Raw genomic sequence first — 27,073 nt, 5'->3', positions numbered from 1 at the left:
ATTTTCTAAAGCCTGAAGCTCCTGCTTGTTCCCAGGAACTTAAGGCCTTAGGAAAAAAGGCCTCGGCTTCCAGTGGCCTCACTGTTTCCGCCTTAATGGTGCTGCTGCCCTGAGGGACAGCGCCACCATTAAGGCTGAAACATTTGTGGCGCTGATCCCCGCCAGGCATATCTTTATGAAATAGATGCAGAGATCGGCACTCCCCCCCCCCCTCCCTGTGGAGAGGGTGCTAATCTCTGCACAGGGCTAACCTGGCAGCGGTGCCTGCAGTCCATTAAGCTGGGGCTCATCAAGAGGGCATGGCCTAACAGGCCGGTAGGAGACCCCCCTTAGGCCACGGCTCCTTGATGAGCCCCGGCTCATTTTCCTGTGCGATTAAAGGCACTGGCTAACTATGAACCTTGACGATGGGCTGGTCTTGGTTATCAATGATTAATTGGTCACCCACACTTCCAACAGTATACCGAGCGAGCTGTTCCACGCACATACCATACATTTATTATTGAAGTCCACTAGTATGGAAAGAACCCCATTTCTTTGCTCTTGCTGTGATGAAATTCCCTGACAATTTACCGGTAATCTTCATTACACTGAGTCCAACTCTACCTCATCACAGTACTTATCAGAAAGGGCTGCCCCCGCTGCCTCTTTATCTTAAGTTTTACATGTTTGCTTTAGTCCCTCCTCCTTGGGTATGATATGAGTACCAGATCTCCCCATCCTTCATCTTCTCTCCATTACCAGAGCCGAACAATTTATTTATTTATTTATACTTGTAAAGCTCCTGGCAGCCCGGAGGCATCGCTGCGCTGTTTCAAGAATGTGACTTAGGTACATTGGTATGGGTAGGATCATAGGATCTACATTGTTACAGGCTCATAGGATCTACATTGTTACAGGCAGTGATACAAAGCTCATAAGTTACACATTTTAACAGGCAGAGTTACAATGGTTATAAACTTGCAGGTTGGCGTGACGAGCGGATGGCTTATACGAACAGCAGGGTATTTAATGTTTTTCTGAAAACCATGTGGGATTCAATGCCTCTGATGGCGGGAGGAAGCATATTCCAGTTAGTCGCCGCTAGAACTGGGAAGCTAGAGCCATCTACTCTAATCCTGAGGCTTTTGGGAATGGTGAGACGGTTGGTTTGGTTAGATCTAGCAGGTCTGCTTGACGGGGGCGCAGAGAATCTTTGCACGAGGTAGCGAGGTGCTGCGTCGTGGCAACACTTGTGGGTCAATGCAAGAGACTTGAAGAGGATGCGTTCTTTAACGGGCAGCCATAGGACGGATTTTCTGGTGGTCGAGATGTGGTCTCTTTTGGAGATCCCTGTGGCAGCTCTGAGGGCATTGTTCTGCACTGTTTGACGTTTCTTGATGTTCTTTGCTGAGGTGCCTAGTAGGAGTGTGTTGCAGTAGCCTAGGCGAGATTCTATGATTGCTCTAGCAATGGTGAGGGAGTTTTGTTGCGTTAGGAATGTCCTGGCAGCAGTGATACGTTTTGAGTGGTAGGCTGCTGCTGATGAAATAGCATTCACCTTTCTTTTCATGGTGAGGTTAGAATCCAAATATGAAATCAAATATGTTGAAAGTTCCGCTAAAGTGAAGGAACAGAAGTAGGACTGGGACTAGGACTCAGTGTAACAAAAGCTTTCCGTAACTAATTGTGGTATTACCCTTTGTCCCTCTTTGTCATCACAGACACTATAACAGGCAGCACAATCTATATTTGCAAATACAGAATGCACCGTCAGCATGCAGCCAGATACCTCATAGTAGTTTGTCACAGATTTAAAGAAACGGCACACTCCATACGAGGAGACAGGGATGTGGCACACAATAAGAACGCTTTCAAGTTTATTTATTTCAGATTCAGCTTGAGAAGGCAGCCAACCCGTCTCACCCCTCCACCCCCCCCAACGTACACCCTGTGTCGCAATGGACCATAAACCAGGCCGGTGTGTAATAATGAAATATTTATTTATTTTAAAAATTCAAATGAAAATCAAACAGATTCAATATAGGGCAGCAATCACCAGTGTGGTGATAATTACACAGCAAAATGAACTTTCTAACATCAGACACATCAATGCAAAAATGAATGAAAGCAAGATTACTTTTTGGGTAGTACTTTTGTGTGGGTGGAGAGGAGTATCATGGAATCAGGTATAGTAGGCAAAATCGGATTACAAATCTGATTTACCACCCATGAATAGGAGGCCAAAATCAGATTGAACTCTTGAAAAATGAGCAAAATGGCACTCGGAATTGCTGAATGGTTATCTGACATGTGCGGTTAAATGGATAAGACAGGAATTTGTGTGGCTGTATCAAAGAGGCAAGAAAACTTACAAGCTACAAGGCAAGGTACAAAACAACGTGCATAGAGGTTAGATCAACATCAACGGAAGGAAAACCAGCGCAGCAAGAATCACATGTGGCAAAATTGCAATTTCTTAGTTTTCACAGGTTTAAAATAGGCAAACAACTTCAGAAATTAGCTAAACAGACAGAATTGACAATCGTTTTTTTCTGATGAGGTACAAAGGCACAGAACAGGTATGATACTAAAGTGAAAGGGTGACTCTTTCTGGTTGACAGTGTGGGATTCTTAAAAGGAAAGGAAAAAATCAGATTTTTTTAAAAGGGAAACACTTTCACGGGCAAACTCGATTTTGTTAGCAAAATGATTTGTTCTACTGCAACTAGATTTTATTGGCTAGATTATTAAAGAAAGACACGGTACACAAGGAGGTTAATTTGCCAAGTTAACCTATTCACGCTGTGTTCATCTCTATGTGAAATTAATTAATTTATTCAAAATAGTACTGAGGACTTACACAACAGACTGAAATGATTTGGAAAGAATTACGCTACACATGGAGACTAACACTTATTTTTTCTAAGGACAGGACACACAGAGAATTCTGTCCATTTAAGAAGTTACTAGGGTACTTATAGGATTTCTTATAGGGTTGGACAGAATGCAAGGTAACAGAATGGTGTATGCAGCGTTTTGATATTGGGGAGGGGTGATACTTACAAAATGCACTTGAATTGGGTAGTTTGGACAGCGAACCAGATCTCTGGACAGCGGGACAAGGATTGGGTCACTACGCAGCAGCATGGCTCTACTTTTAGGCAATAGCGGGGCAACCAGGGTCTGGTCTCAGTGGACAGTGGGTGTATCAGCTGGGCAAGGACAGGTCTGGTCACTGGATTCTCCCAAAGGGATCTGCAGCCTTTCCTCCTTTCTCTGTGAATTATTGGGATTTTTGTATGGTTTGGGTCTGGATGGTGGTTCTGCCTGCATAGGAGGTTCTGCCTGTATATGGATCAGCTACCACTGGCCTGGCTCTGGAGTCTTGCAGGGTAAATATGGAATATCTGGATCTCTGGATGTTGATTTTTGAATGTCCCTGACTCTCCCTATGCCTCTTCCTTTTTGACATCAGAGGATTTTAACTATGTGGGCAGAAATAACCTGGACCTACCTCTAAGATGGGATAGGTCAGGCTGTGGATGTCGCCACCTCCCTGTAAGCAGATTGGACCCAGGGAAGTGACATCAGTTTTAGTGTGGGTGTTTTTTATGATGTGCTTTGTTACACCACAGTTACTTTTGTCAAAATCAGTTATGAAACAAAATGCTTATATTTACAATTGTAATCATCATAAAAATTAGTTAGGCAGACCCCATATTTGACAAAGAATATGCTGTTCCAAATCCCAAGTTTGTGTGATGCTGTTTTGTCCTTCTGGCAATCTTTCGCAATTTCTATTGACAACTTTTCACCTAAAATTCTACAAATAAATACACAGATGCCTATCAATGTCGGGCATATTTCCATCAACATTTACATATGTGTCATGTACACATTCCTCAGAAATGCCTCTTTAATGCCATCCATTCATGCCCCCCACATGCTAGGATAACCCACATAGTCTCATTTTAATTGTGCAAAAATTACATTAAAACCCATCAGAATTTCACAGTACTGCTTTTTCAGATCACTGAAATAAATGTCTTAATATAAAAGTCTTTTAAATCAAATGGGCTGGCTTTGTTCCCAAAAGTGGGCAGTCTTTCCAGCCCCCCAGCAAAATGTCTTTCCTTAGTCAGCTCAACAACAGAGTTACCATGCCACTCTTTCATCCCAGGCAGTGGAAGCTGAGGAGAGGTGTCAAAGGAATTCACACTTCCTTGTGACAAGGCCAGTGCCCCTTGATCCATTGTCCCTTGCTGCAAAAGTGCCGGCCAGTCTGACGAGGTCGCAAATGCCCATACCTTGGTCCTTTGACATTTGTAAAGGGACTTCCTTTCCCAAGTGGCTGGGTATCTTTGAAGTGCCTGCCCAGGCACTGGTTCTTCTGCTTTCACAAAAGGCAGTCTTTTTGTAAATAAATATATTATACATTTAAACCAAACCCCATCCCCACCCATAAAATACTGTTTCTGTGCGAGTATTTGGGATGATTTCACATTTTAGCTCTCAAAGTCTAATTTCACAGCTTTTGCAAAAGTGGATTTACACATGTGCTTCTCACCTTAGGGTTATTTTACAAACACAGTTTCTTGAACATTCATTTTCTGAAAGCTCTTACAGATCAGGTCAATTTCAGAGTACAGAAAAAGTCTAGTAGTTTTCTTTGTAATTGATGCATAGCCAGGGAGAAAGAGCTTTCTTTTGAAGGGCTGTGTGTGTGTTTAATTTGTTTCCAAAGTAAATGTTGAATGCGGCCTGAAATATAATTCCTGCTTTTCATAGACTCCATTTGGGACAACAATGACGTTCAGGGAGGAATAGCCCTCATTTGATGGTGTTCAGCCTGAATATAGACGGACATGGCTGGGTTTTACTGGAACCAAACTGGGTGATGTTCGAAGATAAAAATAGCACCAGTGCAAGGATGCTTTAAATGCAGAACATTTTCTTTTGCAGTTTGAAGTTTTGAGCTGACAGAATAGCAGCGCAGAGCCATTCTGCCTTGGAATCATTGTCTTTTTTGTGTGCACATGAAGAAAATAAATGCAGCCATTCTTGGGGTGTCTGTGCTCCATCTCGCCCCATATGTGCTCAGCAGACACAGCACAGCCATGATTTCTGTAACTGCTAAAAACGCAGTTTTGATGCAAATGAATATGTGCTCAGCAGCCACAGCGCAGCCATTATTTTCTGTAACTGCCAAAATGCAGTTTTGTGATGCAGGGATTTCTGTTGGGCTGGTAAAGGTACCCCACAAGTTAAATCAAGCGCACACAGATTGCAAGGAAAGTGTACCCAGGATAGCTGCACCAAAGAAAGCTCTCTAGACCTCAACATTAAGGCTGTAATATGTGAAAAATATACTCAGTGTAGACCACGCGGCATTCTGCAATCAGGGCGTGCGTGTGCGTGTGTGCGTGCGTGCGTGCGTGCGTGTGTGTTTTTTTTTTTTAAACAGGGCGCCGAGCCTCACTACCTGTTACATAATGTGAGGCCTGGGGGTGGTATGCGAGTTACTGCTGTAAAGGGGCAGTGCCTCATAACATATGCTGCGAGAAGTCACTGGCCCTTTATAGCTCGGGTACAGCAGCAAAGACCATGTGGACACAGGAAAACCACAGGAAAACAGACCGCATGAGTATTGCATGGTTAAAGGGTGATCAGTGGAGATTGTGAGAGTAGGGAATTTAGGGTTTAAAGGCAGTCTCAAGACACAAATGAACTGCCACTGGCAACGTTGGACCTAAAAGTGCAGAAATACTTTCTGGTAATTTGCACTGTGGTCAGGCAGAGAAATGGCCAGCAGTTCATTTCATCTGCAAAACCATGAAAACTCTGGTTCATTTGCAAAAATAGAGAGACTATGGAAATGTGTGCATTCTGCAGCTTGGAACAAGGAACGTTTGAAATATGAAACGACACTGAAGAAGAGAATTGAAATGAACGCAGTAAGGAAACTCATTGATAAAGTAAAACTGTTTTAAATAAGCTGCAAGAAGGAAGATGGAAGCAAAATACATCAGATGGGATACAAGACATGGAAGCAGCCACCATGTAATGGAAATAAACATGCATTTTAAAATCACCAGTTTCTGTTAATAAGAATTGGCTTCAGCCTGTGCAGAACACCCAAACTGCTCATCTTCCCCCATCAGATGCAAGGGTCAAGCTCTATTCTTCCCTTTATCTGAAAAAGCTGTAGCAGTGCCTGGGTAGGAATTTATTCGGCGAGGTGCTAAAAAGAGAAGAAGCCCTTAATGAGTTAAACTGCAGAAAATAGTTGGAATTGAAAATTAAAGCATTAAAGCCAAGAGCTTTATATAATAAACTGAATATCTGGGTTTGTGCTGGGGCGGAAAAGTGTCTTGCAAAATTAAATAAAGTCCTTGATTAAAAGCATACTCTCTACAGAGAGTGGGAAAGTGACTCTTGATAGAGCCATATATACTGTGAGAAATCTGAAGGTGTCTCACCCGCTAGTCCCCTGGGATCTGTCCTCCAGGTGGCCAGGAAACAGACATCGCTTTTGGATCCAGTTTCTGAGGGTGGCCCAGTGCAGGAGGATCACCTTGGTGCAGGGTTTTCAGGGGCTTGAAGTGGGAAACCGGATGGTGAGACGCAGTATCCCCTTCCATGTAACACCTTTACCCTATTCTACCAGGTAGGATACCTAGGAACTCAATGCTCCCCCCCCCCTTTTCCAACACAAACACTTTCTAATGGACAGCTCACTGTGAGAGAAAAGGGACTAGCACACGAGCCGTTTACCTGACATGTCCCAATACAATGGTCAGGCAGGGTCAGGCAATTACTGATCATTACACACACCTGACTTCTATCACACTTCCCCACATGGATAAAAAGCGGAGCACGCAAGCACACTCTGAGCAAGGCAAAGCACATGAGGAAGCAGCAGTTCCAAGATAGCAGTTTAATACAAGGAGAAAGACGGCAAGACCGAAGAGGGTTGCAAGGAGGGAAATGCCCTTGACCTTTTCAGAGAAAGACCATTACTTCCATGAGCCTTCAAGAATAAGAAACGTAAGACCTGGAATCAAAGCTGAAGAGACCTGCATTGTGTGTCTGAGGTAACTGGGGCTCTCCCGCATCGATAGTCAAGGCGGGGAGGATCGTTCACCACCATGGTACTGTCCTTGGCTCCTATAACAAAGCAGCGCCAGTGAAGTCAGCACAGCCATTGAGTGGGGGAGACCGATACCAGACCGGTCTGTGTTAAAGCCAAGGTTGCAAGCGGCAACACTGTGTAGCGAAAATTGAAGAGAACAGTATATGAATCATATGTGGCAACAACGCGAACATGATGAAAACGCAGATGAGTGTTTGAACTTTGAAGCCAAGATACGATACCATAAACAGAGTGTTCCGGCACCACGTGTGCTTCTTCGAAAGTCTCTGTTAGGTATCCAACTGAGAGGTGGCAAATGGTACAAAAAAAGGAATTGTGAAATCAAAGTGGCCCTGCAACGGGGCAAGGAAAGCCCTGGGCACATTCGAAAGTAAATGAAGTTGATGAGCCTGGCAGAGAGAGATCAGCAAAGAGCTTTTTCATAAAACAAGCTTGTGTTTACACGTGAAATTGAAATTGGTCGGAATCCGGCTGAGGGAGACTAATTGTGTTAAAAAGGATCTGAGCCCAGCTTTGGGGGATCCACGGTGAACCATGAGTCACCAGAGAAACAATATTGTATAAACATTGTATAAAGAGGATCTAAGCTCGGATGAGGGGGATCCAAGTTGAAGTAGAACTTTGTGTTAAAAGGATCTGAGCCTGGCTGAGGGGAATCCGGGGAGAATGGGAAATCGCAGAAGAAAGTGAATACTTGTGAAATCTGAAAGAGGAAAATAACTTTTCGTTTATTGGTTGCATCAGACCCTCCGAAGGAAGAGTAAGGAAGTCATGGTATTAACAGTAAGACAGACACTAGTGACCACAGTTCAAGGGTGTTTATTGAACTTGCACAAGGGTATGATAAACACCTATCTAAACCTAAGTCTACAGAAGGTAGCAAGCTACGACCATCAAATAATAATAATGCAGTCCTAGTGGAGTCTTGTCAAAATAAAAGGGCCTATACTAAAAAATCTATTGTCAATCCTTACCACTGATTTACAAATAATGTAGGGTAATGTTCATGAAAAAGAAAGAAGTGTTCATAAAATAATATGTCATGATGCTCGGCCCGTAGGCCTCCCTTCCCCATGTTTTCTTCACGGGGCAAGGCGGTCCACTCGAGCAAAGCACACACTCTGGCTTCTGCAGCAAGAGGATACAGTTCCGTTTTCCCAGTTCAGGATCTTCTGTGTCCAAGTCTCTTGACTTCCTGCCAGTCTCTTGGCGCAGAGGACCCGCTGTACCAAAAACACGCACACGTTCTTTTCCTTTAACACAATGTTCAATTTGGGTGTTCACCCTGGATCTCACTTAGCCTGCCTCAGACCCTTTTCAAAACAAAGGTTCAATGTTAGATCCCCCTCTTCCGGGCTCGCATCCCTTTCTTTCACTCAATTAGCCTCTCAAGACTTTCGAATGTGCACTGGGTTTAGCTTGACCCATTGCATGACCACTTCAATCTCAATATTCCTTTCTTTCACAGTCAGCATCAGTTGGATACCTAACAGAGACTTTCGAATGAGCGCCCACGTGGCGCTGGACCACTCCGTGTATGGTTTATTTTCTTGGCCTCCCAAAGTTCATCTACTTCCTTTGGCTTCCAATTATATTTGTGTCGCTCATCCCAAATGCCTCACACACGGTTCTCTTTATACAATGTTGCTGCTTGCAACCTTGTACAAAACTCAAGCTGATTTGGTATCAGTCTCTCTGACTCTCCGGCTATGCTGTCTTTTCTGTTGCTGCTTTGTTGTAGTAGCCAAGGACAGTACCAAAGCGGAAATTACTCCTCCCCACCTTGGTTATCGATGTGGGAGGGCCCCGGGTACCTCCGACACACTGTGCAGGTTTGATCAGACTTAGTTCCTGGTCTTTGATTTCTTACTTTCCAAGGTTCACAAAAGTAACAGTCTTTACAGGTGAAGGGTGCTTCCCTCCGTGCAACCCTCTCTGGTCTCGCTGTCTTCCTCCTTGTATTAACTGCCATCTTGGAACTGCTGTTTCCTCATATGTTTTTCCTAGTTCAGAGTGTGCTTTCGTTCTCTGCCTTTTATCCGTGTGGGGAAGTGTGATGGAAGTCAAGTATGTGTAATGATTCATAATTGCCTGCCCTTGCGAACCATGTTGTTGGGACGTGCCAGGTATACGGCTCTGGTGTTAGTCTGTTGTTGCTCATGGTAAACTGTCCGTGAGAAAGTGTTTGTGTCAGGGAAATGGGAGGTTGCGTTTCTAGGTATCCTACCTGGTAGGATGGGGAAAAGGTGTTACAAGAAAGGGCATACCGTGTCTCACCCTCCGGTATCCCACTTCTACTCCCGAAGACCCCTCATCCAGATGATCCTCCATCACTGGTCCACCCCCAGGAACTAGATCCAAGAGCGATGGTTGTGTCCTGGCCACCTGGATGACAAATCCCTGTGGACTAGCGGGTGAGACACCTCCAGGTTTTTCACAGAACAGACAGAGAAAGACTAAGAGACTTGGGCACAGAAGGCCCTAATGCTAATGATTGAACTGTTTCCTCATGCTAAAGAAGCCAGACGCTGTGCTAAACTGGAGTGAACCGTCTTATGCTGTGCTGAAAACATGGGGAAGGGAGGCCAACGACCTGAATATTCTGACATATAATTTTGTGAACACTTCTTTCTTTTTGTAACATTCTTTCCCACACTATTTGTATTTAGAGGTAAGGATTGGCAATAGGTTTATTGGTATAGGCCCTTCTATTTTGAAAAGACATCACTAGGACTGAGTTATTATTATTTGATGGTTGTAGCTTGCTCCCAACTGTAGATTTAGGATTAGATAGGCAATTTCCAACCCTTTCTTAAAGCTCAATAAACACCCTTCAACTGTAGTCTCTTATCTTACTGTTGATATCATGCCTTCCTTACATGACGTATATAAAATGTGTTTTGTTCTTAAAAGTCTGTTGTCTGTCAAAACTGGTAGTAATGCCAAATGCACAGAAAGATTAAAATAAAGAGCGCTATGCATGTCAAATTTCTTTTTGTCCATAGGAAAGTGTTGCATGTTATTTAAATTAAAATTAATGTAAAGTGTATTTCCAAGCATACGGGTCAGGTATCAAGGTGCTACATGTTATAAAGTAAACCCCATACAAAGTATGTTGTGACATTAAATTGTTCCATCATGTCCAGGCGGCTGCACAATTCTGTACATTAAGAGTATTTTATGAGTGCACATCTATCTGAAATATTCTATAGACCTGAGTTTCTATGTCACCAGGGTGGAAATAAGCAAAGAAGGAAAACTATACATGTTGTGAGGTTAAAGATTCTGTGATCTGTGTTATCCTAAAACAACTGCTGTGTTCAATTTGTGGGAAAGTGAATTGTTAAGAAAGAAAAGCATTTGGATCATGGAGCGAGGTGGCGTTGTTACGCTCACCTGGTATCCACGGGGATGCCACCCAGCCAGTTGGTCGTTGGTGCCCTTCTCTATGACTTCCTGGTGTGGTTCTCGATGTCGATGGGATTCCACCTGGAAATGAAGACTATATCAGGACTGGACGACCAAGGTAAGTTTTCCCCCACCTCCCTTGTGTTTTCAGCCCCTCTGGGTTCTCTTCTCACCTGGCTGTCGGAATTGGTGAGCTTTCCGTCCTGCTCTCTGGGCAGGGGTGCATGGTCTTTTGTGGGCGCGGGCGGTCTAGTTACTTCACTGACTGCAGCCCTTGTAGTGTCTTTCAGGTAGGTCTTATTGCGATTGATGGCGTTGTTATTCTTGCATGCCTTTTCTCTGTTCTAAAATGTCTCTTTATCTCCCTTAGGTGCGCGGAGTATCCGCTTGGAGAACTGGGTAGGCTGGTTCTCACCGGTAGATGATGGCACACAATAGCGCTATGATGCGGTAAGGAGGCGCTTTGCGCAGCGCAGTGATGTCTTGTCCTCGCTGACCTATGCTTTTCTCTTTTTCGTAGGTCGCAGTGTGCTCCCAGCGCAGATCGAGTTCCGGAGCTATGCCGGTCGAAAATCAGCCAGCCAGGTAAGTCTCTAAGCGCTTCGTGGTTGTAATGTCTCTTTTACCTCCTTTAATAATGTCTTTCTCCCTTTTTCAGGTCCTTCGATCCAGGCGGCAAACTCTTCAAACGGAGCTGTCCAGGAACTGCGAGCAGTGAAGGATGGAGATTACAGGTAAGATTCTGCTGCTAACGATGTTCTTTGTTTTCTGCAGGTCCGGAATTCATCAGGCTCGTGAGAAATCTGGACACGGTGAGCGTCACGTTGCTAGTAGCAAAGTAACGCAAAGCGTGTTGTCTTGTTCGGGTGTGGTTTAAATAGCCACTGCAAAGTAGTCCAGGTAAAGTAGTCCCTGGGCCACCACACCCAAAACACTAGACCGCATAGCTTGGTTCTAGGAATTAAGCTATGTGGATGCCTCCATGTTGGCTGAAAGCTCTAAAAAGTAGTTCCACAAGCAGATGTCTATCTTTGTTTATGAGCCTGGCGCCAAAGGTGCCAGGACTGGCCCCAAGAGGGCCTGAGAAGTGGATGCCAGGCCTTATAAGCGATCCCCACTGGTCTTGCCAGTGGGGATCAGGGCTGAGGGTTGTGACAGCCGTGTCTTGTGATTTGGTACAAATATTAACTTTCAAATGAATTAATAAATATATATTCCTTCTGATTCCTGGTTTATCCATGGCACAGGGGTGAGGGATCCATGTGGTATGATACGGTTCATAGACAGAGCTAGATTGATTGGTATCAATAGGCATATTGGTGTGCAGATTTTGATTGGGGGAGAACTACCTGCATTCATTGTTGCCCCATAAATATACCCCACAAAAATGGGGGCTCATCCGGGATCTAGCTTTCTGTTTTTGATTCAGAACAAGTGAACGGTGAACAGACTATTCACTCTAGTGCAACTTTAGTAAGGCGCATGGCAGGTTGTTGATGCATTATTAAAGCACCACTGTTGACTTGATCCCTGATAATCAGGGAGGTGTACTTAGGAATAAGATTGTGCAAAGGAATGCAAAAGTAATCTGATTTGGCACCGATTGTTGAAATCTAGCAGGAATAAAGTGCAAGGTATTTGTTCCTGTGTAGAGACAGTTTATAAGGTTGCAAAAAGCTATTTTTAAAATTAGTGCCATTGAAATGGAAGATGCCAGAAAACATCTCCTAGCCAAGCTGTTCATTCAGGGAGACTGGCATGACCAGGAGGCTGGGTGCTGGCAGGCTAGAATGGTACAAGACGTTACATCAGTAGGCACTGACATTTGGCAGGATGGTGGGATATTACATCAAGCTCTGGGTGTGTTATACATGACTCGAAATGCATGAGAGGAACAGACTAAAATGGCCCAACTCACGGCTCAGTTATATTTCCATTTGCAAATAATAGAAGAGCAATTGCAAAATAAAGAGGCCAGTATGCTGTATCAGACTGGAGACATGGAAAAGGCCCAACAATCCCTCATGCAATTGGAAGATAAAGTACAACAAAGCCAGATTTTAGAATTAAAACATGAAAACTTCATTGAGCAACTTCAAAATGAGGTAAAAACATAACTACCGGCCAGCGCAGAGCGATAAATGAAGTTTGCTGCACTACAAGACACACAGAAAGAGAGTGTAGAAACCATAAACCAACTTCAACACCAATTAATAGCAAGACTATTCATAGTAGAGTGTTGTTTGATGAAATTGTGGCTTCGAGGCAGTCTATGAAGGAGCTTAAACATGAAAACAGCCAGTTAATTATAAAAGGGATTGACTCCCAAAACAATTTTGACCAGATGCACCAGAATTTAATATTTTGAAATAACAGAAAATGCAACTGATTAAGGAAAAATACATCTTACTCCAGGATAACAGTGCCCTATTACAAAAAGTGAATCAGATGAAAACAGATGTGGAAAAGGGTCAGCCTGGTTTTCAAAAGCTATCAGAATCAGAGAAGAAAATATAGATTTTAGGGAGTGTTTGAGACAAGCAGAAGCTGACCAAGTGGAGGCAACTCGAGAGAGAACGTGTTATGTTAAAGGAAAATGCTGCAAACATGCACACATAACGTAAGACTCTGAGAGTGAATATGAAATCTTTCAAGGTGAAATACAGAAATTCAGGGATTGATTGGCGTCTCAGCGCAGTGTTCTTAAAGCCAGACAAACCTCTGTGTCAGAGTTAAAAGTTCAACTCTAGGAACATAAAGAGTGAGAAAACAGGCATTAAGACAGTCTAACCAGCCAGGGTATCAGATACGGCCCTATGACCAAGCAGAGATGCCCCTCTCATCAAGGATCTCATGCCAATTACCTACAAATTCCCATGTACAGATTAACACGAACCTCATGAACACCACTTACAGAGAACAGGAAAACATGAGGCAGGTGGCCTCACCTATTCCTAGCCAAGCTGATCAGGAAGACCTGTCCTTATCTGGCATTGATAAAGATACACTTCTACCAAATAGAAGGGAAGGTGGCCAGACCAGTGTGTCATGGAGACCAAAAATAGTCCTGTGAGTACTTCCGGCCCTGAAAACACATATGATGAGAAAATCAGAGAGTTAGATTTACAGGAAATGATATTTCAAAGAGACCACCTAGCCCACTTCGCTGAAAGAGAAGTGCATTTTATAAACCTCTACATATTCAGGCGAATAGGTGGATTCCCCCAGACTACCTCTAAGGAGGGATAGTACCCATTGGCCATTGGCAACAGTCTGAAGAAGAGACTGTGTTCTATCCTGCGCCAAAAGGTGATGTAGGGAAAGTGACCCTGAGAACTCATGGCAGCATAGGCGAATGCAGGAGTCAGGTCCCTTGATTCTGCAAGCTATTCCCATTCTCATACAGATAGGGAGAGCTTAGGTGACAGGGACAAGATTGCCAATAGCAGCACTGATTCCGAGGATGAATGGACTTGGGGCGAAAAAAGAAATACGAAACAGAGAAAGGGTTTTGTTAAAGACCCAATCAAGCAGATTAAAGCCATACTGAGCTTCATGACCCCATACCACAAGAATGCAAAGTATTCAGTGTGGGAACATTTGAAAATGTATGCACAAATTATGTTATCATTTGATTGGATTGGATTGGTTTTATTTGTAACGCGCACCTTCAGGCCTGTAGGCATCAGGGCGCAACTTTAGACATGGTTACATAAGCATACATATATTCAAACTTTAGATATAGTGCAAAGTATTCAGAGCATACAGCAATATACATCATTTACAGAGTAGAGATTAGAGCAGGTGTTTTACTGGAACAAGGCTCCCAGGTACATAAGAAGTCCGAATTTCAGGGCTGATTAAAGAGCAAGGATTTTGTTTTGGACTTGAAGGCACTAAAGCATTCTTCAGCTCTGATGGTGAGGGGGAGGGTATTCCAGAGCTGGGAAGCTAGGACGGGGAAGCTTGATCCACCCGCTTTTTGTAGTTTGAACCTAGGGATAGTTAGACAGTGGGTCTGGGTGGTTCTTTGAGGGCGGGTAGGCGCGTGGCGGGATAGCCGGCTGCAGAGATACGGGGGGCTTGGTTGGCTAGACATTTGGGGGTAATGCCTAAGGCTTTCAGTGAAATTCTCTGTTTGACCGGTAGCCAATTTAGATTGGATCTAGATTCTGAGATGTGGTGGTTTAGCAGGATGTTTAGGACTGCTCTAATGGCGTTATTCTGGGAGATTTGCAATTTGTTCAGATTCTCTTGGCTGGTTCCTAGGTAGAGGGCACTGGCGCTACCATAGTCAATTTTGGCCATGATGAGGGTTCTGGCCAGTGTGACCGTGTTAGGGGTGGTCAGAAATGGCCTGCAGGCTGCAATGAGTTTGCAGGTGTAAGCTGAGGCAGCTCTGACTGCATTTGTTTGTCGGGATAGGGATAAGGTGGCGTCAAGGTAGACGCCTAAAGTTTTAGTGTCTTTTGAAACTTCGATGGTGTTACCATCGATGATAAAAGATTGGTATGACGGCTCAAGTTTATTAAGGCGTTGCGTAGTGCCCAAGATGAGGAGCTCAGTCTTGTCATCGTTGAGGCATAACTGGTGTTGTGCCATCCAAGCTTGGATGACCAGGTAGACGTCGTTCAGGCCTTAGTGTCAGCCAAGTAGTCTCCAGTGATGGGAATGAGTATCTGGGTGCCGTCAGCGTGATTCGTATAAGAGACACCCAGATAGTCAAGTATATCAAAGAGCGGTTTTGTAAAAACATTATAGAGTGTTGGCAACACGGACGAGCCCTGGGGGACGCCGCAGTGAATGGGGGAAGGATCTGCAGCTGCGGATTGAGAAAAAAGACCCGCATAGATCTATTACTCAAGAATGATTTGATCCATGCCGTAGCTGACGGAGAGAAATGGGCGGCAGAGTGAAGATGATTGCATAGGATTTGGTGATTGACCAGATCGAATGCCGCAGAAAGGTCAAGTAAGAGTAACAGAGCAAGTTTGCCGTTGTCCTTTAGAAATTCAATTTGAGTTTTTAAGTCTAGTAGAGCTGTCTCTGTTCCGTGTCTGAGGCGGAAGCCAGATTGTCTAAAACCTAGAAGATTATTGGCTTCCAAGTACTCTTGGATTTGCAGGTATGCTGCACGGTCTAGAATTGTTAGCAGGAACGGGACAGTAGTAATAGGTTGGTAGTTGGTAGGTATACTGGGGTCAAGGGAGGGTTTTTTGAGCAAGGGGATCACCCATGCGTCCTTAAGGGTGTCAGGGACAATTCCTGTTTTAAAGGAGGCGTTGATGAAGGAAGTGATAAATGGGGCCAAATCGTGGGCAGGTTCCTTAATGATTGGGGCAGGGCAGGGATCACCCTGGCAGTTGGACGGTTTGATCCTCAGGATAATGTTTCCACCTACTCAGTGGTGAGCGATGAGAAGGCAAACTGTTTGAGATTGGGCAGGTCAGGGGAGAGGGCCCAAGCTGGGGTAGGAGGGCGATTGTCCAGTTTCAGGCTGTCTTGTTTAGCTATGATTTTAGATTGAAGCATGGTGATTTTATTCAGTAGCTCTGCCTGAATGTTAGCACACCATTTGCTATCTTTAATGCAAGTGTCGGGGGGGGGGGGGGGTGGGGGGTGGCGGGAGTTTCGAGTGCTTTTAGGATCTTAAAGAGTTCCTTAGAATTGGAGTCAGCTTGCAAGATGCGATTATTGAGTGACACTTTTTTCGCCTATATAATGGCTACTTTGTAGGTGAGTGATGCCAAGAAGAAACCGTCTTTGTGCGCGTCAGAAGGGTGGCTTTTCCAACGATTTTCTGCACAGCCTTTGGTTTTGCGGAGTACTCTTAACTGTGGTGTGAACCAAGAGTTAAGGTGTGCCCGAGGTTTGGCCTTCCTCAGTTTGATAGGGGCAATAGAGTCTATAGCTGTGAGCATGCTGCAGTTATAGATGTCAGCAAGGGTGGTGGGGTCATTGCAAGAGACAGTGGCCGCTTTAAGCGAAGAGAGTAACAGAGGGAGAAGTTTCTCCTTGGTTATGTCCTTTTTATTTCTGGTCGGGAGAGCAGGCGCTATCAGGGTCGGGATACGGGGGGAGGCTTCAATATTAAAGGTGATAATGTGGTGGTCTGACCATAAGCAAGGGGTAATGGCCAGGACATTGATATTGCAGTTAGAGCTGGCTAGCCAGTCAAGGGTCCTGCCTTTAGAATGCGTGGGCTCTTGGATGTGCAAGGTGAAGCCAGAGTTAGAAAGGGTGTTTTCCAAGTCTAGTGCAGTAGGATCTTTGGGGTCGCCAAGTCCCAGGTTGAGGTCTCCAAGGATGATAATTTGTGAGTTAGTTTTTGCATTGTCAAGGAGGAGGGTGGAGATTTCGCTGACAAAGGAGGGTGCGGGGCCTGGGGACCTGTAGATTAGGTGGAGGGTGGCTGTTTGATTAGGTGTTAGTGCGAGTTTGACTGATAATAGTTCAGCGGACTCAAGTTTAGTGTTGGTCAATACTCTTATTTTGTGGATGATGGCTAGGCCACCACCTCTAGTGTGGGAGGCAGAGGTGCGGTCACATCTCATTATACCGAAGCTGGGTGGTAGGGCAAGGGACAAGGAAGGGCCGGATGCGGCATTTAGCCAGGTTTCAGCTATGGCAATGTAGTCAAGATCTGAAGATGTTATAAGGTCTGCTATATCTAGAGCGTGCGCTGGGAGGGATCTGGCGTTGATGAGGGCGCCCTTGATAACCAGCAATTTCGCCTCTGTAGAGGGGGGTTTGCTATTGGTGGGTGTAGTAGGTGAGCACGTTGGTGTATGTCGTGTTTGCTTGGGGAGGTTACTACGGGTGGGGCGTATACGGAATCTGGTGCCTAATCTTTTGTTTCTAAGAAGTAGGGAACACAGTTGATTCAGAGTGGGTTTACTAGCGAAGTGTTCCAGCCAGAGGGCTGGGTCATTGAGGTATGGGTTGATGTCAGTGTTGAGGTGATGAAGGACTATGGTGGGTGTCATAGGGTCCATTGTGGGGGTCGCCATGCGCAAGGTCGGGGGAACAAGGCTTGGGAGAGACAAGGTGTCTGATGGCTGAGGGTGTGATGGCCGTGTCGGACGTGTGCGTAGTTGGGTGATAATTGCTGTTTCAAGGGGCAGAATGTGGTACAGTATAAGGAACGCCTTAAGGAGCATGGTGGATGAGCACCTAGGGGGAGATGCGTCGCAACAGTAGGCAAGTTTGATTATGCTAGGGTAGTGCAAGACAACAATAGGCAGGTTCACTTTGGCTAAGGCAGTGCAAAATCAACAGTAGGCAGGTTCGATTTTAGCTAGGGCAGTGCAAAATCAACAGTAGGCAGGTTCAATTTTAGCTAGGGCAATACACAATAAACAGTAGGCAAGTTTACTTGTAGCTAAGGCAGTGCACAATCAGCAGTGGGCACGTTCGATTTTAGCTAGGGCAATACTATCAGGCTCGGGCTGTAATGGTTCCAATTCCTGATCCCCCAGCTCCCAATCCTCCTCCTCACCTGGTTTGGATTCCGGTCTTGCTCCGAACCTCTTCCTCCACAGTGTTTTTTCTTTGCTGTGCAGATAAGGCCGGCCGCGAGAGGAAGCCACCCTGAACCCGTTATTAGGAGGTCCAGGAGGGGCACTCCTTCCGCAGCAGGCCAGTCCGGGGAAAAAGCCTTATGGCATAAAAAACCCCTGTCTTGTTGGATGGTAGAGGAGTACTGCGGGAATCCGAGTAGTTCCTTGGTAGTTCCAGCGGACGTGCACTGGGCAGTATAAAGTACGATGAAGTCGTACAGCAAATAAATGCGGAAATAAGGTGGGAGAGTAGACAGAAGAAGAGAGGGGAGCACTAGAACAACATTAGCAAGGCGGAAGCAGGAAGGGTGGAAGGGAAACAAGAGCTAGAGGAAAAACAGCGTGTTAACCCGAAAGCCTGAACGCGAAGGGTTGCAACGCGTCGGCTTCCGGGTTGAACGCAAAGAAATAGGCTTGCGACGGCGTACTCCAAAAAAAACTAGACCGTCACAGCACGGTGGATGGGAACGTGGCAGCAACATCAATGGCGGCTCATGCGCCAACGGGGCCACAACCGCCAGCTTCCCCGGTACGTGACAGTATACCCCCCTCCCAAACCTATACCACCAGGTTTACCCGGATGGAGTCTATGGAAGCGTCGGGTGAGTATAGGAGCATGAATGTGGGAGACAGGCTCCCAGGAATCCTCCGAACGTGGATAACCTTTCCAAGACACCAGATACTCCAGTCGGCCCTTTCTGTATCTGGAATCTATTATGGCCGATACCTCATACTCTTCTGGGGAGGATGGCACTAAATCTGGTATCCCTTTCTGTGTAATAGAAGGGGTGTCCGGATCTACCGGACGAAGGAGGGAGGAATGAAATACTGGGTGTATGCGATGCATACTTTTGGGAAGCAGCAGTTTATATGACACGGGGTTAACCCTCTTAGCAATCTTGAAAGGTCCCAAATACCTAGGAGATAATTTGGATGGGTGGAGCCACCGAGGGAGGAACTTAGTAGATAGCCATACTCTATCCCCTTCCTTCCAATCGGGACAGGGGGTACGAGAACGATCCGCCTGTTCCTTGTATCTCCTTCGGGATAAAAGTAAGTTCTGCTGAGCCACCTGGTGGGCTAAGGTTATGTCAGCCAAAATGGATTCTATAGTTGGAATGGTGGAAGGGGGATTATGAACAGGAAGTATGCCACGAGGATGTAATCCATAAGTACAGAAAAAAGGGCTAAGGCCCGTGGCAGTATGTATGGCATTATTATAAGCGAATTCTGCTGTTGATAATAAGGCAACCCAGTTATCCTGCAAGCTATTAGTATAACACCTGAGATATTGTTCCAGAGAGGCATTGAGTCTTTCGGTTTGGCCATTCGTTTGAGGGTGGAAACCAGAGGAGAGGGCCCGCTCAATACCTAATCGCTGACATAAGGCCCCCCAGAAACGAGAAGTAAACTGGCTCCCCCGATCGGATATTATCTTGTCTGGCAGCCCGTGTAACCTAAATATTTCCTTGAGAAACACTTCTGCCATCACCGATGCAGATGGGACTCCTGGAAGCGGAGTGAAGTGAGACAGTTTCGAGAAAGAATCCACCGTAACCATCAAACAAGAGAACCCCTGAGACGAAGGTAAGTCGACTATGAAGTCTGTCGAAACCTGAGACCATGGACGAACAGGCGCTTCTGCTTGCACTAGCAAGCCGTAGGGTTTGTGAGTGGAATATTTACTCTTGGCACAAACCTGACAGGTACGGCAATAATTCTTAACGTCTTGAGTGAGAGAGGGCCAAAAGAAAGAACGGGATATCAGGTCAATGGTACCTCGTATGCCTCTGTGCCCAGAAATAGCATGGTCGTGACCCCATACCAGGATCTTTTGTTGGAAAGGCTTGGAAGGGATGCATAATCTTCGGTCAATGAATAAAAGACCCTCAGACCATCTGGCAAGTCTCCGCAGGTTGAGAGGCAGCCTATTTTCCAGCTCCGGGGTGGTAATCGCTTTGACATCCTGGAGGAAGGAGGTAATGACTCCCACCAACCGGTTACGGGGAAACATGTACTCTAACGGTGGAGCCAACTGAGTGGCAGGTGAGTCTCTCCTGGACAGGGCATCTGCTAGACTGTTTTGGGTGCCAGGAATATATGTGATGGAGAAGTCATATTGGCTAAAGAAATGGGCCCAGCGTGCCTGTCTGGAATTGACACATTCCATGTTCCTGAGTACCTGTAAGTTCTTATGGTCGGTGCGCAGTATAACCCGATGGGCACTTCCTTGTAACAGATGTCTCCATTCTTCACACGCTGTCTTGAGGGCCAACAATTCCTTTTCTATCACTGAGTAATTTCTTTGGCTTGCTGACAGGGTCTTTGAGAGATAGGCCACAGGGTGTTCCTCTCCATCCTTGGATTGTAAAAGTACGGCTCCCAAAGCGTTTGCAGAGGCATCAGCTTCTACTATAAAAGGTTGGGTCTGGTCTGGCTGAAGCAAGACAGGGGCAGTACAGAACATCTTCTTCAAACTCTGGAAAGCTAGGTGGGCTTGGTCAGTCCATGCAAAGTTTCTGGCCTCTTTCTTGAGCAGAGCTGTGATTGGTAGAACAACTTGGGAAAATTTACCGATAAACTTCCTGTAAAAATTTGCCAGACCCAAAAACCTTTGTACATCCTTCTGGGAGGATGGAGCGGGCCATTCCAAGATGGCCGTCACCTTCCTGGGATCCATCGATATGCCTTCTTGGGAGAGGATGTAACCTAAGTAAGGGACAGAGGAGGTCTTGAATACACACTTCTCGGGTTTGACCAGGAGGTGCTGGGATTGAAGACGTAGAAGGACCATCTTCAAATGCTGGGCATGTTCTTGGGGAGACGGCGAAAATACCAAGATGTCATCGAGGTAGACTATAGTGTTCACATACAACAGATCGGAAAACAGGCGGTCCATAAACCGTTGAAAAATTGCCGGGGCATTGACCAACCCGAAAGGCATGACCTTGTACTCAAATAAACCAAAGGGGGTTCTGAAAGCGGTCTTCCATTCATCCCCTGTTCTTATGCGTAGAAGATGGTAGGCACTCCGTAGATCTAATTTCGAAAAGATGGTGGCTCCTTGAACGGCCTCCAAAATGTCGGAAATTAAGGGCATGGGATAGCGGTCACGAACGGTGACCCTATTAAGGCCCCTATAATCTATACAAGGCCGTAGCTCAGCTGAATCCCGTTTCGGTATGAAAAAAAGCGGGGCTCCGGCTGGGGATTTCGAAGGCTGGATGAGCCCATTGGTAAGATGAGAATCCAGGTAGGTGCGTAGGACCTTCTTTTCTGTGATGGATAAAGAAAACATGCGGCCGAAGGGCACCAATGCATCTGGTACCAACTCTATGGCACAATCCTCCGGACGATGTGGGGGTAATTCCAAAACCGGATTGTTACTAAATACTTCCCGGAATTCAGCCAACTCAGTGGGTATACTACAAATGTCACATACTTCCTTGCGTTCGGAGGTCAAAATCTGCACCGTCTCTTTTGGAATACGTGACAAACAACTCTGTCTACAGTATTCCGACTCAAAGGCCATGGTGTTTCGGGTCCAATCGATGGCTGGATTGTGTTTCCTAAGCCAGGGGATACCCAGGATGATGGGGAAATGGGCGGCCCGAATGAGATCGAACTGTAATTGTTCCATGTGTTGGAGTATAAATACCTTGAGAAGTTCAGTAGAGTGGGTTATGGGACCTGAAGACAAGGGTGATCCGTCCACACTTTCCACCTTTTGTATGTCTTCACGTTTCTGTAGGGTGAGTCCTTGTTGGTGTGCCCACTGGGTGTCCATGAACACGCCTGCGGCACCGCTATCCAAAAGGGCCATGGTATGAAGTACTGAGGTGGGAGTTTCCAGTCGGATGGCCACTATCATGAGACGCGAGTCCATGGTGTCTGGGGGTGAAGAGATGGTTACCGTAACATAGGGACTTGGGGTTAGACCTCGGAGACTCGTCCCCATTAGTTCCGAGGTAGGTCGTTTCCCGTCTTCCTAGAGGGTACATCCGGACAGCTACGAAGCAGGTGTGTATTTGAACCACAATACATACAGAGGCCCGACTCTCTTCGTCTTCTTCTCTCATCTGAAGTTAAGGGCGCTCGAGCCGCCCCTATCTGCATTGGTTCTTCCCTTTGACTTCGGGATGGCAACATAGGCAGGGAGGAGGCACCAGGAGTGTGGGGTACGGGAGGCTTATGCTTTCTTCGTTCCACCCTTCGTTCATTCAGCCGGTAGTCGATCTGGAGTACAAGAGACATCAGATCCGACAGGGTGGTAGGTCGGACTATGCGGGCTAGTTCGTCCTTGATCTCCTCCTTGAGACCACGACGAAATATGGTATATTGAGCCCGTTCTGGCCAACCTGCTTCAGTAGCAAGTCTCTTGAAGGTTGAAATATACGTAAGTAGATCACTAGAGCCTTGTTGGACGTCTAGGAGTTCTTCTGCGGCTACATGCGTGATCTCGGTCTGCTCAAAGGTTTGTCTAAGCCGAATCAAGAAAGCCCCATAATCATGGGTGACGGGATCATTGTTTAAGACTTGCGGGGTTGCCCAGGCTAGGGCATTTCCAGTCATGTTGGATACCATAAATCCGACTTTGGTATGATCTGAAGAAAAGGTCTGGGGGCGGAATGCAAAATAAATGGAGCATGCTTCCATAAATTCTTTTAACTTCTTGGGGTTCCCGTCATATTTGCCTGAAGACAGGATCATAGGGGATAAGTCCATCTCACGCGTCTCTCGTGTAACGATCATCTGTCTTAAGGTAGTGTTGTCCGCTTTAACATTTTGCAGTTCAACATTCATAGCCTGAACCGCATTAACAAGTTCTTGGATCTGTTCGGAAGTGGCCATTGCTTCACTCAGGCGTTGCAAACTATCAGGCTCGGGCTGTAATGGTTCCAATTCCTGATCCCCCAGCTCCCAATCCTCCTCCTCACCTGGTTTGGATTCCGGTCTTGCTCCGAACCTCTTCCTCCACAGTGTTTTTTCTTTGCTGTGCAGATAAGGCCGGCCGCGAGAGGAAGCCACCCTGAACCCGTTATTAGGAGGTCCAGGAGGGGCACTCCTTCCGCAGCAGGCCAGTCCGGGGAAAAAGCCTTATGGCATAAAAAACCCCTGTCTTGTTGGATGGTAGAGGAGTACTGCGGGAATCCGAGTAGTTCCTTGGTAGTTCCAGCGGACGTGCACTGGGCAGTATAAAGTACGATGAAGTCGTACAGCAAATAAATGCGGAAATAAGGTGGGAGAGTAGACAGAAGAAGAGAGGGGAGCACTAGAACAACATTAGCAAGGCGGAAGCAGGAAGGGTGGAAGGGAAACAAGAGCTAGAGGAAAAACAGCGTGTTAACCCGAAAGCCTGAACGCGAAGGGTTGCAACGCGTCGGCTTCCGGGTTGAACGCAAAGAAATAGGCTTGCGACGGCGTACTCCAAAAAAAACTAGACCGTCACAGCACGGTGGATGGGAACGTGGCGGCAACATCAATGGCGGCTCATGCGCCAACGGGGCCACAACCGCCAGCTTCCCCGGTACGTGACAAATACACCATCAACAGTAGGCAGGTTTACTTGTAGCTAAGGCAGTGCACATTCAGGGAACGGGCTGCAGAATGCTTCAGGATAAAGGGGGGAAATTAGAAGGTGGTCGGAGCAGTGCGTGTACGGTAGACATTGGGTGAAGTAGAGGATCGCGTACCTCGTGAGTGGGAGTTTAGAGAGAGCATACAGGCGTCAAGCACATGACATAAGTGAGTGATTCTGTGGTGGCAGATTGTACTTGAGTACACAGGTCAACAGCACTGACAATAGTGGGCAAGCGGAAGTGTCTGGTAGAGATGCAATAACTCAGTGTAGGAGTGGCAGGAGGGTTTTAAATGTTACCTCATTTATTTATTTTATTTATTTTACATTTATAAAGCGCTCACACAGCCCGCAGGCATCGAGGCTCTGTTACAGGAATTGTTTGTTTTTCTTAGTTGCGTAATTGTGTTTTTTTGTCTTAGTTACGTATTTATAACGCGCTTAAACACCCGGAGGTTTCTAAGCGCGGACCCGGGGATCGAACCTGTTGCTGCTTTGTGTGGTCTTGCTTCCAAGACGCGCACGCTGCCGCTGAGCTATCCTCCCGGGACATACGGGTGGTCCTGTCCGGTTCCTCTGGGAAGAGGGTAGAATAAACTGTTATGGTGCTTTTAGTGAAGGTGTGTCCGAAAGCATTTTGGTCCGTGGGGTCCTGGGGGTCAGATGCGAATGTTCACTCCTCGTATCTCCTTGTTTTCGGATCTAGACGGCCAAAGGATCATGGATACACTTGCGGCAGGCAAGAGGACTTTCAAGCTTGTAGGCGGCGACAGGAGAGCGTCGAAATTTGAAATTCAGAATTATGTCAATTGTATGGAGTTAGTGAAATGGACGTTTTCCCCATAGTGCACCAGCTTCTTTGCAGGACTGGAAGACCAGGATCATGATAAATGGTCCACCTCGAAGGCGTCCATTTTAAAAAAAATATTGACCCACAGGAACCCACAGTAGGCCCACAGGGCTGCATATAATTTACAATGTGGTGAGGATCAGGCACATAGGGAGCTTGCACAAGAATTAAAACGTGCATTTGTGCACACTTCCAGGCAGGTGACTACGAATAGCAGTGAATTTGTGACCACATACTTCCACGCTCTTCCCAAATATATAATTATCCAACTAGTTTGCGATTTTCATGAGCGCAAGACACTAGATATGGTAATAGAGCAAGCCACCAGGTTATAGGAGGTCCAGAAACCCACTGACAATAAAAACAACCCTGAAACCACCAAATCAACTACCACACCTGCCGCTGCGAATGTGGCGGAGGTGAAAACTTACCCTCCTTTGGACCTGGAGACAAGGAGCCTAAAAATACTCTTCTGGCTGATAAGCAGAATGAGAGGCAATAATGAGGCCCATTTACAACGGAATATCAAAAATACTATTCATTTTTTGTTACAATTTAAAGGCGCACGCAAATCATCATCCTAAATTATTGCACAATGAGTACAGCATTTCTCTACAAAATAAACGCCAGTGCTTTCAATGTTAGCATGTAGACGTAAACACCTCAACCCTCCAATTCATCCTTCCCTCTCCAAAAATGGGGACGTAGCACAGTTTGGTCAGAAGGTCCTAGCCGGTCCAACCAGTTCCTCTACCTCTAGGTGAGCTCCTTCCATCACCTCATCCAGTCTGGCAAAGATAGTAATCACAAACTTTACCAGATCGAGTGACATGTGGCCCTGTTGTCGTAAGTCTGTGCCATAGGTCAGATGCTATAAGACCTGTAGGGGAATTGATGAAGGGAGTGAATGTTGCAATTCCCTTCTTCAATACCCTGGGTCAATACATCACCAAATGTTGCAGCAACTCAAATTACCCTCCACACAGTCTGCAGAGTCTTAGCTCCACGGGGATCCCCAATTTAGACCCTACCACATCTAGGGTCGGAAAACAGCCCAGTCTAAATTTGAGGTCCCAATCTCTGAGCTTAGCTGATGGAAATTCTATGACATACAGTCTAAGCTCGCTTGGGGGCAAATACCAAGCTTCCTGCCTAGCATACCCTTTTCGCCGTCCTAAATCATGGAGGTCTGCCATGATGTCGTATCTCTTTACCTTAGATTTTAATAGGTCATCTGAAACCGGGCCCCTCAGGTCCAACTGTTCCATAAATGCCCATTCTTAAATTTGTGCAAGAAGGGACTAGACCCCGTCTCCATGGTGGTGTTCAGATAAAGGACGATCTGTGGTTGTACAGCTCTAGCCATCTTCAAGAACCATGTCAGGCTACGCTTCATCACTTATGCCCACCATGACACCAAAACCAGTTCCAGTCTGATTAGACTCACTGGAACGGAGGTCGAGAGCCTCAACACTCTCATTAGGATCCTCCCTTCCTGAATGTCCAGGAACTTTGTACCCTTACCCCGAGTCAGCTCGGCTCTGTACAAGACAATCGCCGATATCTTGGCCTGGCAAAACTCGATTAGGGGCAGGAAGGAGAATTTGCATAGCCTACTTCTTACTGCTTTGGATAGAGAAAAACATGCCCCCACTTTCCCTTCCATTTTCGGTCTGCGATTAGACCTCTTCGGTTGTGAGAGACAGAAAAACCAAGGTGTTGTAAACACTCCACTTTCTTGATCCAAGTCTCATTGATTGTCCACCTATAACTGATCCGTTCCTTCCTCTTACTACACTTCATCACAACAGATTTAGCTGGATTTACTGTGAGATGGTTCTTAGATAGGTAAGTCATGAGCCCAGTCAAGCAGTGCTGTAGTCCTGCAGAAATGTAATCAATCAGGCCTACATTGTCTGCATAAGCAATAGAGCCATTGACAACTCCCCCCACTTTGGGGAAAAGCCTCCCCATGTCTTAGCTTCCTCCCATTAATCTGCCAGATAATAATTGAAGCCAGTAGGTGCGAACACACACCCTTGTCAGACTCCCTTTACAACAGAGAAGGCTCTAGAGAGGTCTCCTCTGCTTTTTAGTATATGTTTGGGAGTATAACATCTGGATAATGGCCAGGAGGCTCTGATCAATACCTCAACATACCAGCTTCTTCCACAAATGTTGAAGATCCAAGTTATCAAAGGCTGCAGAGAGGTCTATGGCTGCTACATACAGATTTGTAGGCCCCCTACCGTTAACCTCCGAAAGACAGGCATAGAGGACTAGCCCACTATGTAAGGTGCCCACACCCCTCCTGAATCCTGTTTGTAATGGGTGTAGGCGATGGGTGGCCACCGCCCAGGACCTCAACTCTCGCAGAACCATAGTGGCGAAGACCTTGGAGGATGTGTCAATGAGTGAAATGGGACGATAACTCCTGGGTGATGCCCTGTCTCCTTTTTTAAAGATGGGAATCAATATAGAACTATGCCAGGAGTCGAGACATTTACCATACTTTGCTATTTGCTAAGATTGCCCAGGATATC

The 27,073-nt window shown here is 46.0% G+C and overlaps 1 protein-coding gene across 2 annotated transcripts in view; it reads right to left on the bottom strand.

Moving 5' to 3' along the window:
• The window catches only part of ACTL6B (actin like 6B), a 545,030-nt gene that overhangs the window by 97,887 nt on the left and 420,070 nt on the right, over nucleotides 1-27,073 (bottom strand). The window lies entirely within an intron of this gene.

The sequence above is a fragment of the Ambystoma mexicanum genome, chromosome 1p (assembly GCF_040938575.1).
Source record: "Ambystoma mexicanum isolate Mex_15411 chromosome 1p, UKY_AmexF1_1, whole genome shotgun sequence".
Classification (NCBI taxonomy): Eukaryota; Metazoa; Chordata; class Amphibia; order Caudata; family Ambystomatidae; genus Ambystoma; species Ambystoma mexicanum.
Note: the sequence above shows the minus strand (reverse complement) of the source record. Positions and strands in the feature narration are given on the sequence as shown.